This window comes from Camelina sativa, chromosome 12 (genome assembly GCF_000633955.1).
Source record: "Camelina sativa cultivar DH55 chromosome 12, Cs, whole genome shotgun sequence".
Lineage (NCBI taxonomy): Eukaryota > Viridiplantae > Streptophyta > Magnoliopsida > Brassicales > Brassicaceae > Camelina > Camelina sativa.
The window spans coordinates 26,628,655-26,638,461 of NC_025696.1; the positions used below are offsets into that span (position 1 = coordinate 26,628,655).

Consider the following 9,807-nt stretch of genomic DNA (forward strand, 5'->3'; position numbering starts at 1 on the left):
TGGTATTTCTAAGGAGGGCGGTATGGGTTCTTATTTGGGTATTCCTGAAAACCTGCAGGGATCTAAAACTAAGGTTTTTAGCTACGTAAAGGATCGGTTGGATGATCGAGTAAATGGTTGGTCTGCAAAGTATTTATCGAAAGGTTGCAAGGAAATTATGATTAAATCGGTGGCTTTGGCACTTCCTACCCATGTTATGTCATGTTATAAATTGCCACAGGATTTGACATCTAAGTTAACGGGTGCTATTCCCACCTTCTGGTGGAAGTCTAATGATAAGGCTCGAGGTATGCACTGGGTTGCTTGGGATCAATTATGTAAAGAGAAAAGTGAAGGGGGTCTAGGTTTCTGAGCTCTAGAACAATTCAATGATGCAATGCTGGCCAAACAGTTTTGGCGGTTAATTCATAATCCGACATCCTTAATGGCTCGGGTGATGAAAGGTCGATATTTCAGAAACAAACATCCTCTCATGGCAAAGAAACCAAATAACCCTTCCTTTGCATGGAGGAGCATTTATTCAACCAAGGGGTTGGTGGAATAGGGAGCAAGATGGGCGGTAGGTTCTGGTTGCTCTATTTCGGTTTGGCGAGATCCATTGTTACCGGATATCCGTCCAAGACCAGCGAATGGTCGGGGGAGATTGTTGCTCCCGAGCTTGATGGTTAATAATTTAATTGTTGCTCCCGAGCTTGATTGTTGCCCCGCTAGTGGGATCCACGGGACGGGTTGTCACACTTTTGATCTATTCTATAAATTTAAAATTTAAAAATTTAGTTCTAGATAATAATTCATAAAATATTAGATTTTTAGTTTATAGTTAATATATCTTAGTTCCTACCGCTTCATATCACTTATGTAAACAATATTCCTACCAATTGGCTTTTTTGAGCTAATCTATTTAAGTTGTTGACAAAAAAGTTAATATATTTTAGTTATAATATTAATGTTAACTATTACTGAATGTATTTTAAAATAATTAAACATATTTTATTATGTTTATTTTTACCCACGCATCGCGTTACCTAAGCAATTTGTATGATCTTGACTTTTCGTTATTTTCACAGTTTTGATTTCCATCTATAGTGCTCATGTTTAAAAATTCTAATTGAGTTTTATATATTGGAATGACCTCTTCCTCTCTCTATATATATGACTAAGATATGAGAGATACATATCTTTATATTCATTTTTTTTTCTTCTTTTTTTTTTCCACAAATTAAAATATATTGATTAAGGCAAATCGTTACATAGAGTGTTTCTTAGCCATGGTGGCTTTGTTACAGAGTCAGAATAATAAACAGAAGAAGTACAACCAAACTTTGCTAGACTATCTGCAACTCTATTACACTCTCTTTTTGTAAAGATAAAGGAAACTTTTAAGATTAGGCCAAGGATTTCAATATAACGTAGGATTGTTTTTGTATAAGTTTAATTATTGTACAATTTTTAGGATTTTCTTTAGGATAACTACATGTATCTTTATTATAAAATTATATGTATGATTTCTTTTATGTTTTGAATTATGATTTTTTTCGTTTAGACGATTCCTTTTTCTTTAGAATTAAAAAATTGTATAATTTACAATATAAATAAGATTTTATTATTATTTTAATAATCTATAACATAATAAGATTTTGACAAATGTTGCGATCTTATGAATTAGTAACTTTTACAACATAATAATAAGATTTTATTATTATTTTAATAATCTACAACATAATAAAATTTTGACACATGTCGCGATCTTATGAATTAATAACTTTTGAAACCATACTTTATATAATAAGATATATATATATATATATATATATATATCGATGTTTTATATATATCGAGGGTTAGTTTAGTGTTGACCCATGCGGTTAACTAACTACCATTTTGCTAGTATATTTAATGAAACGTTTAACAAATATTGTAATATACACATTGTTAAAAAGACTTAGCAAAATTGGAAGGCCAAACATAAAAATAGTTTGTGTTTAGAACATGTAGTGTTTTCGGTGATTGAGATAAAGTAATTCTAGACACTCAACGAATATTTTTTTTTTAATGAAATTCTAAATCAAGATCCGTAGGCAGGAACGAAGCAAACGAAAAATTACCCGACCACCTTACAATGATACAAATGGTGAAATGATCCAAAATTAATTATATTAGGTGATAACCCGCTACGCCGCCGGTTTTTTTCTTTTTTTATTTTTGTTCTTTTTATAATTTTGAATGTCATATGATTTGATCATTGTAATGTCTAATTTTCTTATCATTCACTAATGCAATTGAAATTAACTTATGAACAAGTACTCTTTTATATTGAAGTATTTTTCTAGCTAGCAACATTTTCAACACAATTTTGATTCGTTCATAATTTTGTTTGGTTTGAAAATAGAGAAACTTTGCTAGATCTGATAAAGACAAACAAAACTCATGAACAAAGTAATTTTTCACACAATTAGCTTACTGAGCAATGTTGATTTTATTTGATTTTTTTTAATGTCCGTATCAATTTTGAGTAATTTTCTCCTTTAGAGCCCAACCCTTCCCTTTCATCACAAGATCTTTATATAAGATGAAAAAGTTCAACTTTAATTACTGACGATGATTTTTACAATTAAATATATACAATGATTAATAAATCATTAACCTTTAGAATAGAAGATGAAAAAAAGTTATATGTTTTAAAGTTAATATTATTTATGAAGATGTGGCAGATGATGGAATAATGATGTGTCACTTATGATGTGGTAGAGAATTAACCAACTTTTGTTGACAGTACAAAAAATTTACCATCTTTCTTATATAAAACAAGATTAAATATAAAAATTACGAAACCTTTCAAGATTGTTCGATTATCTTCCAAAAGTACGCTAACCTAATCTTTTATATTTTAGGGTAGAGGTAAGAATATACACACATATATTATATATTATATGTGAATGAAAAAAAATATATATATATATATATATATATATATATATATATATATTCTAAAATGTGAAATTATTAGATTGTAGATTGTAATAATTTGACGCAGGAATGCATGAACGTGAGACAGAGGGAGAAACATATCAAAGTCCATTTATATACATGTTTCTGTTTGGTGCTAACAGTACATCTTCATTATTTCATATAAATATTTTATAATGTGTTGAGATGTCCTTTTCTCTTTCCTTTTTTAAATATAGCACAGTTGTTCTTTGTTAAAAGAGTACTATGTTAATTATCTTTTCCATACGATTAAAAAATTATTTTAATATTTTTATATGTTGTCGTGTTTTTTGCTATTTCTCTAATACCCTTTTTTTTTTTTTGGTTTTACCTTTTTGCTTTGAAACAGACCAAGGTTATGTATTTTTTCCACACAAAAAAAGAGTAAGGTTATATAGCTAAGCCCTTTCATTAACAAGTTTAGATCGAGTTTATTATAACTTCTTATATATTGTTTATTATATAAACTATTATGGACTGTGGTTATATAATTATTTCTATTACAATGGCGAAGGTTAATGAAATCATGGGGTATATATGTATTATTCACTTTGTCTACAACCCAAAAATATACACAACCGAGATCAATTAAAACTACCATATTCAATAATGATCGAAATCTTCCTTACTAATAAAATAGTATAAAATTGTGAAAGAGTAAATACTTTTTTTTTACTGCCATATATTCAAAGAGTAAATACTTATTTTTTACTAACAAAATTGTGAAAGCAAATTGTTTCGTCTAGTTCCATATTATTTGTGTCTAGTTTATACGTAAAGAAGGCCAAACTCAGTAATTACTTCTACACTATATGAAAAAGTTTTAAATAGTCGTCGCCTTACTTCTACAAAATATTATTACAAACAGTATAGTATCAAGGTAATAATATTAAAATGTAACAAGATTATTGGAACTATATCTCCTACCATCTAGGCAAATCGGAATATTCGAGACCGGCAGCACCGTGCATGGAGGAGCATGTGACAGATTTTATGTACAGACTGCAAGTCATCAGTTCAATTTTGTTTCATATGATGTCCCCAAAGGGCAAAGGGACCATATCATTTAAACCTAACTACAAAATTTGTATGAGTAAAGGAAGAGTTCCTATTTGTGTGTCTTTTTTTCTTTTGAGCAACACTTAAATGACATGAGTTAAGACGTATAACATGTAACAACTGATCCACCCGTTAATTAAACTAGATATCTAGACATAAACTTATTAGATTAGCGAAAAACAATGATGTCTCTTGTAACAGATGAATGAAAAATGTAAATGATTCAAAATAAACTACTACATCCCTAACGTACATATATGTATACACAATTTTTTTTGTTTGTAATCATAAATTCATAATATATTGTTATAATCATAATAGAGCAAGTTTAATACAGAGGTCAACTAGTCGATAAGGATATTTTTCAATGAAATTTATTTGTTTATTCATTAGGGTAGTTATATTATTCGATTAACAGAACATGAGAGGAGACCAACATCACATGGTGCATTAATTGTCTAACTATTATTTTTCAATCAAGATTCGGCTAAAGCATACTCCTCGACCAAATGGATTTTTAGAAATCAAATTTTCAGTACATATAATCATGGCACTAGCTATATAAACAATATCAAATGCTTTTTGGCCAGGTAACAACATTAATGTTCGTTCACATGGTAAAATGATTTGAACAGATCACAGCACCCATGTAATTCTTATAATCACCACTTAAGATTAATAATGAATTATCTTGCATGTGCATGGATTACATGTATATCTTATATATGATAAATTAAAGGGTAATTTTTCTAAAATTTTTATAGATAAAAAATAAAACGAAAATTGTATCTTTTGATGATAGCTAGAAAAGTCAGACTTACTGAATCTAAAGGGAAAAAATTATATTATAGAAACAAAAAGCAAAGGATGCCAAAAACAACATGAAAGAAAACAAAAAGCTACATTTATTTTTGCGAATACAAACGCCAATATATATCAAAGGAAAAAATAACGTACCAAGTTATGCCAAAATGGATTCATTAGTACGTTTGATAAAATAAAATAAAACAAAATAAAAAACACTATATACTCGAAATAAAAAATAATATAGAAGTAGACTATTGTTTCGTCTTTTTCAATTTAAAGGCTTATGATGATCACCTATACTTATGTTACTACAATCTAATTAATGTATGTTATCGTGAGTTGGTGACTATGCTTTGATTGTGATGCTAAGAGCCACAAGTTAGTGACCTTCAAATCTGTTCACATTTAATTGTTGATAACTACTACTTAACCAACCTAAACATAATTTCCCCACATTTTAATTATTTCTAACGATGATTAGACGTAGCATTGTTGTTTTAATACTGGCATTGAATCATATTTTGGTTTTAAATAGAAAACTTTATCACTTAAATATTATGTTTCTGTGCCCAAAGATTTTTTTTTCTTTTCTAAATCCATTGTTCCGTTACAGAATGGACCAAACGATGTCATTCGAGCAATATACATCAATTAATTTAAAATAATGCGGAATTATCTAATATTCATTTGACTAGTAAAATGGTGTCACATTTTACAAAAAAAAAATAAAAAAAGGAACAAATGCAAAACTGATACACATTTTGGGTACACCTTGCGGGCCTATAATATGCTGTATATATAACATGAATCAGAGTATGGGCTTCCTAAGGCCCAATATCATTGGAAGAGCAAAAATAAAACGCTAGAAGGAGGGGTCAAACCTCCGACCTTGTGGTTAACAGCCACACGCTCTAACCAACTGAGCTATTCCAGCTTCTTGGTGTTATATCAAACATATATAATATAATTAACACAATATTCCTGTGATTAAGGCAGGGATTTATTAAATCCCAGAAGCTGCAACACAAGAACAAACTCTGTCGAAGTGTCAAGTACGTAATGTGGTCAAAGGAAATATTTTTGGCTCTATAATTTGAGCAAAAATTATAAACTGTTGTGTGTCGGCCTAGTTGTGTGATTATGTGGTTCTGAATATCAATACAACATTGTATGATGGTAAGAGTTGGGCCTAACTAAACCTACAAATGTTTATAGATTTTGTGCTGAATTTTATTCCAAAGTTTTTACATGCTTAGTTTAAATCTAATTTTTAACGATGCATGGGTCTAACCTATCGAAATAATATCTATCGATACCTATAACACTAAATGATGCACTGGGACAAATTGAGAGATGGAAGATTCAGTTAGGATAACACCCAATGTGAAAAGGTTATAGAAAGTACAAACTATGCTTATATAATAAAATAAATAATGTATTTATCTATCCATGTGGCATCCCCGTCTAGATGAAGCGGTAATGAAAACAACGTAAGAGCATCCAAGAGGAGGAGAACAAATCAAAACCTAATTCTATTAAGATGCATCCAAACTCTAACATTAGTTTTTGTTGGTGAGTCATACTTAAAAGTCTGTAGACTTTGGTTTGAACTCAAAGCTTACTGAATGGTAGTGCAATTCAAATACCGTTAATAAAACGACGTTGTTTTAGTTGGTTAGACAGTTAAAACTCATTTGTGTAAAAATTAGTCGTTTTATCTATCCATGTGGCATCCCCGTCAGCGAACAATGTAAACTAACAAGATCTATAAATTTGTAGGTTTTAATGTATTTATCTATATCTTTTCCTTTCTTCTGGTGCATCCACGTTAGCATTCTTTCTTTAATACTAGGTTTTGAATCCACGCTACGCGTGAGTTTATTTGATATATTTTGATAAAAATTATATATGATTGATTACAATAATAAAATATTATCTCATGAAAAAATTAAAATTAGTACTAAAGAAAAAATAAATTTCAGGTACACAAATTCTTAAAATATAAAAATCAGTTGGGTTATAAAATCAAATATGATAAAAGTCATGAATATAACTCGACGTCCAGACGAGACAAATCAAACTGATGACCTCACATATCCTAAATCATTTATTTGACCACCAGAAAAACGAAACAATTTTATAATCATGAATTTAACTCGTTTTCATATTTAATTATTCAATGTTTTCTTATTCTTCATATTTTTTCTTGTCATTTTCATTGTCAAATTTTGTGTTAATTGTCATCGTAACTTTTACCGTTTGGTTATTCGTTATACTCTTTTTCTTCTTCTTCCTCGTCAACTTCTTCACATTCTTCTACTGAAAAATATTTTTTTAGACTACCACACAACTTGTTAACCCATCAAACTCCAAGAACAAAATCATTTCTTTTCTCATAAAATTTGTGAAATTCATGAACACCAGCATAGTCAACACATGCACCCAATTATTGACAATTTTATCCATATACTTATTTGGTTTTAGATCCACGCGTTTAGAAACTTCTCAAACCAAAATCCTTACTTGGTTTGTAATATTTTAAAAACATAATAAAATATACTAATAAATATTTATTTAATATGAATCATATGATATATAGAAATATGAGTAAACTATAAGAACATATTAATTATAAATATATAATATCAATTATATTATATCATCAAATAATATCAACCTTATCATATTATCAAATAACCGTAACCATATATAACAGTAACCGCTTGAACCGTAACTGTATTTAAACGGTTCTAGTTAAGGTTACAAAAATCTCTAACCATAACCGATGGTTAATAAACCTTAACCGTGACAACCATAACCCTGGTCATGCCTATGTATAGCTAATAAAACATGTGTGTTTGTCGTCCATCTTTCTTCTTTAAACCTCAAAATTTGACTCAAACATCAAATTAAGGTCTTGCGATGTCAATCCTTCTTCCTTAGACCCAAAAATAAAAAATTAATGAAAGTATATCAACTCATCTATAGAATCATACACAAAAATATGTTTTACAGCTCATAAGAAATAAAAAACACAAATGTAGATAAATAAGATAATTTATGTTTTGCATCAATATTTATAATATTTTAAACTTTTAAAAGGTTTCGAAATATAAAATTTGAACCTTCTAAAAAATTTCAATATTTATAATATTTTAAACCTTTAAAATTTAAAACTTATAATATTTAAAACTTTTAAAAACTAAGAACTTTTAAAAGTTTCAATATTTATAATATTTAAACTTATAAATTTTTAAATATTATAATATTTTTTTGAAACTTTTTAAAGTTTTAATTTGATCAAATAAAACACCAGATTAAACAAAATAAAACTTTAAACTTGGACGCATGATAAATCAAGCTTTCCTGCTCATTCATTGTTGGAAGCATATTAATCTTATTTATACTGGTTTTGAACCATTGTCTAAAAAAATTTCTAGCCGATGTGGAATATTGTGCATAGTTCTTTGATTTCCATAAATTTAAAATTTTCCTTTTTCTAAAAAATTCTGTAAATTTAAAAAATGTTAATGAATGACATGTCAAATCATGATAGTTGTTTAAAATAATTCTTAATATAGAAAATTCTGGAAATTGTACAAAATGTTAATAAGTGATATGTCAAATCCCTATTTGATGTTTTAAATCCTAGGTTTAGGAGCTTATAGATTCTACTTTTTATTAGTATAGATTTTTAAAATTTAGAAATTTTAATTTTTTAAAAAACCTTTTAAATGTTAAGAAATTTTTAAAATTTGAAAATTATAATATTTTGAAACATTTTTAAAGCTAAAACTTTTAGAAGTTTCAATATTTATAATATTTTAAACTTTTAAAAGGTTCGAATATAATATTTGAACCTTTTAAAAAGTTTTTAAATATTATAATTTCAAAATTTTAATAGTTTAAAATATTATAAATATTTAAAAACTTTTTAAAAGCTAAGAGCTTTTAAAATTTTCAATATTTATAATATTTAAAATTTTAAAAAAATTTAATATTATAATATTTTTTGAAACTTTTTAAAGTTTTAGTTTGATCAAATAAAAAGCCGGATCAAACCGAATAAAACTTTTAAACTTGGACGCCTAATAAATCAAACTTTCCTGCTCATTAGTTGTTGGAAGCATAGAAATCTTATTTATACTGGTTTGAACCATCGTCTAAAAATTTTCTAGCCAATGTGGGATATTGTACATAGTTTTTTTTATTTCCATAAATTAAAAATTTTCCTTTTTCTAAAAAATTATAGAAATTTAAAAAATGTTAATGAATAACATGTCAAATCCTGATAGGTTGTTTAAAATAATTCTTAATATACAAAATTTTGCAAATTTCTAAAAATGTTAATCTGTGACATGTTGAATCTCGATTGGTTGTTTTAAAGCTTAGGTGGACAGCTTAGAAGCTTATAGCTCATACTTTTATTTAGTATAATTTTGGGTTTTTCGGATTGTACTTAGCCCAATATTTTGTAGAGTTAATTCAGGCCCATCACGATTTTTTATTAACCCGTTGGGGCTGTCTTCTCTAGGCCCAGCACTATGGATTTAACCTATTTTGGCCTTTCCTCCGCGCTGTGTCGAGGATGCTCCATCTCCACCGTCCTCCATCTCCACCGGTTGCTCTTCTCCTTAACTCACGATGATATGATCGTGGCAAGCAAGGAGCCAGAGGCTGCAGAGCAACCGGAGGTGGTGGGAAGGATCACTCGTTCAAGAGCTAAGCAGATGGCCAAGGAAGCTCATGCACTCATAGTTGACGGGTCATTCAACCTACCAAGGATCCAAGTCTTCAACATATCCAACCTGAAGACTTCACCCGGTAATGATGACTAGGTAACTTAGGTGAGAAGTTTGTACTCTTTTTCCCATAGCTGAGTTTTGTCCCAATGGGTTTTCTCAGCATGGTTTTTAATGAGGCAAATGGATCACTACGTCGAGTTATCTAGAA

The 9,807-nt window shown here is 28.7% G+C and overlaps 1 non-coding gene across 1 annotated transcript; it reads right to left on the reverse strand.

Annotated features, from left to right (window-relative positions):
• Window positions 5,715-5,788, reverse strand: TRNAN-GUU. Its single transcript has one exon. It is a non-coding gene; the product is annotated as a tRNA-Asn (tRNA).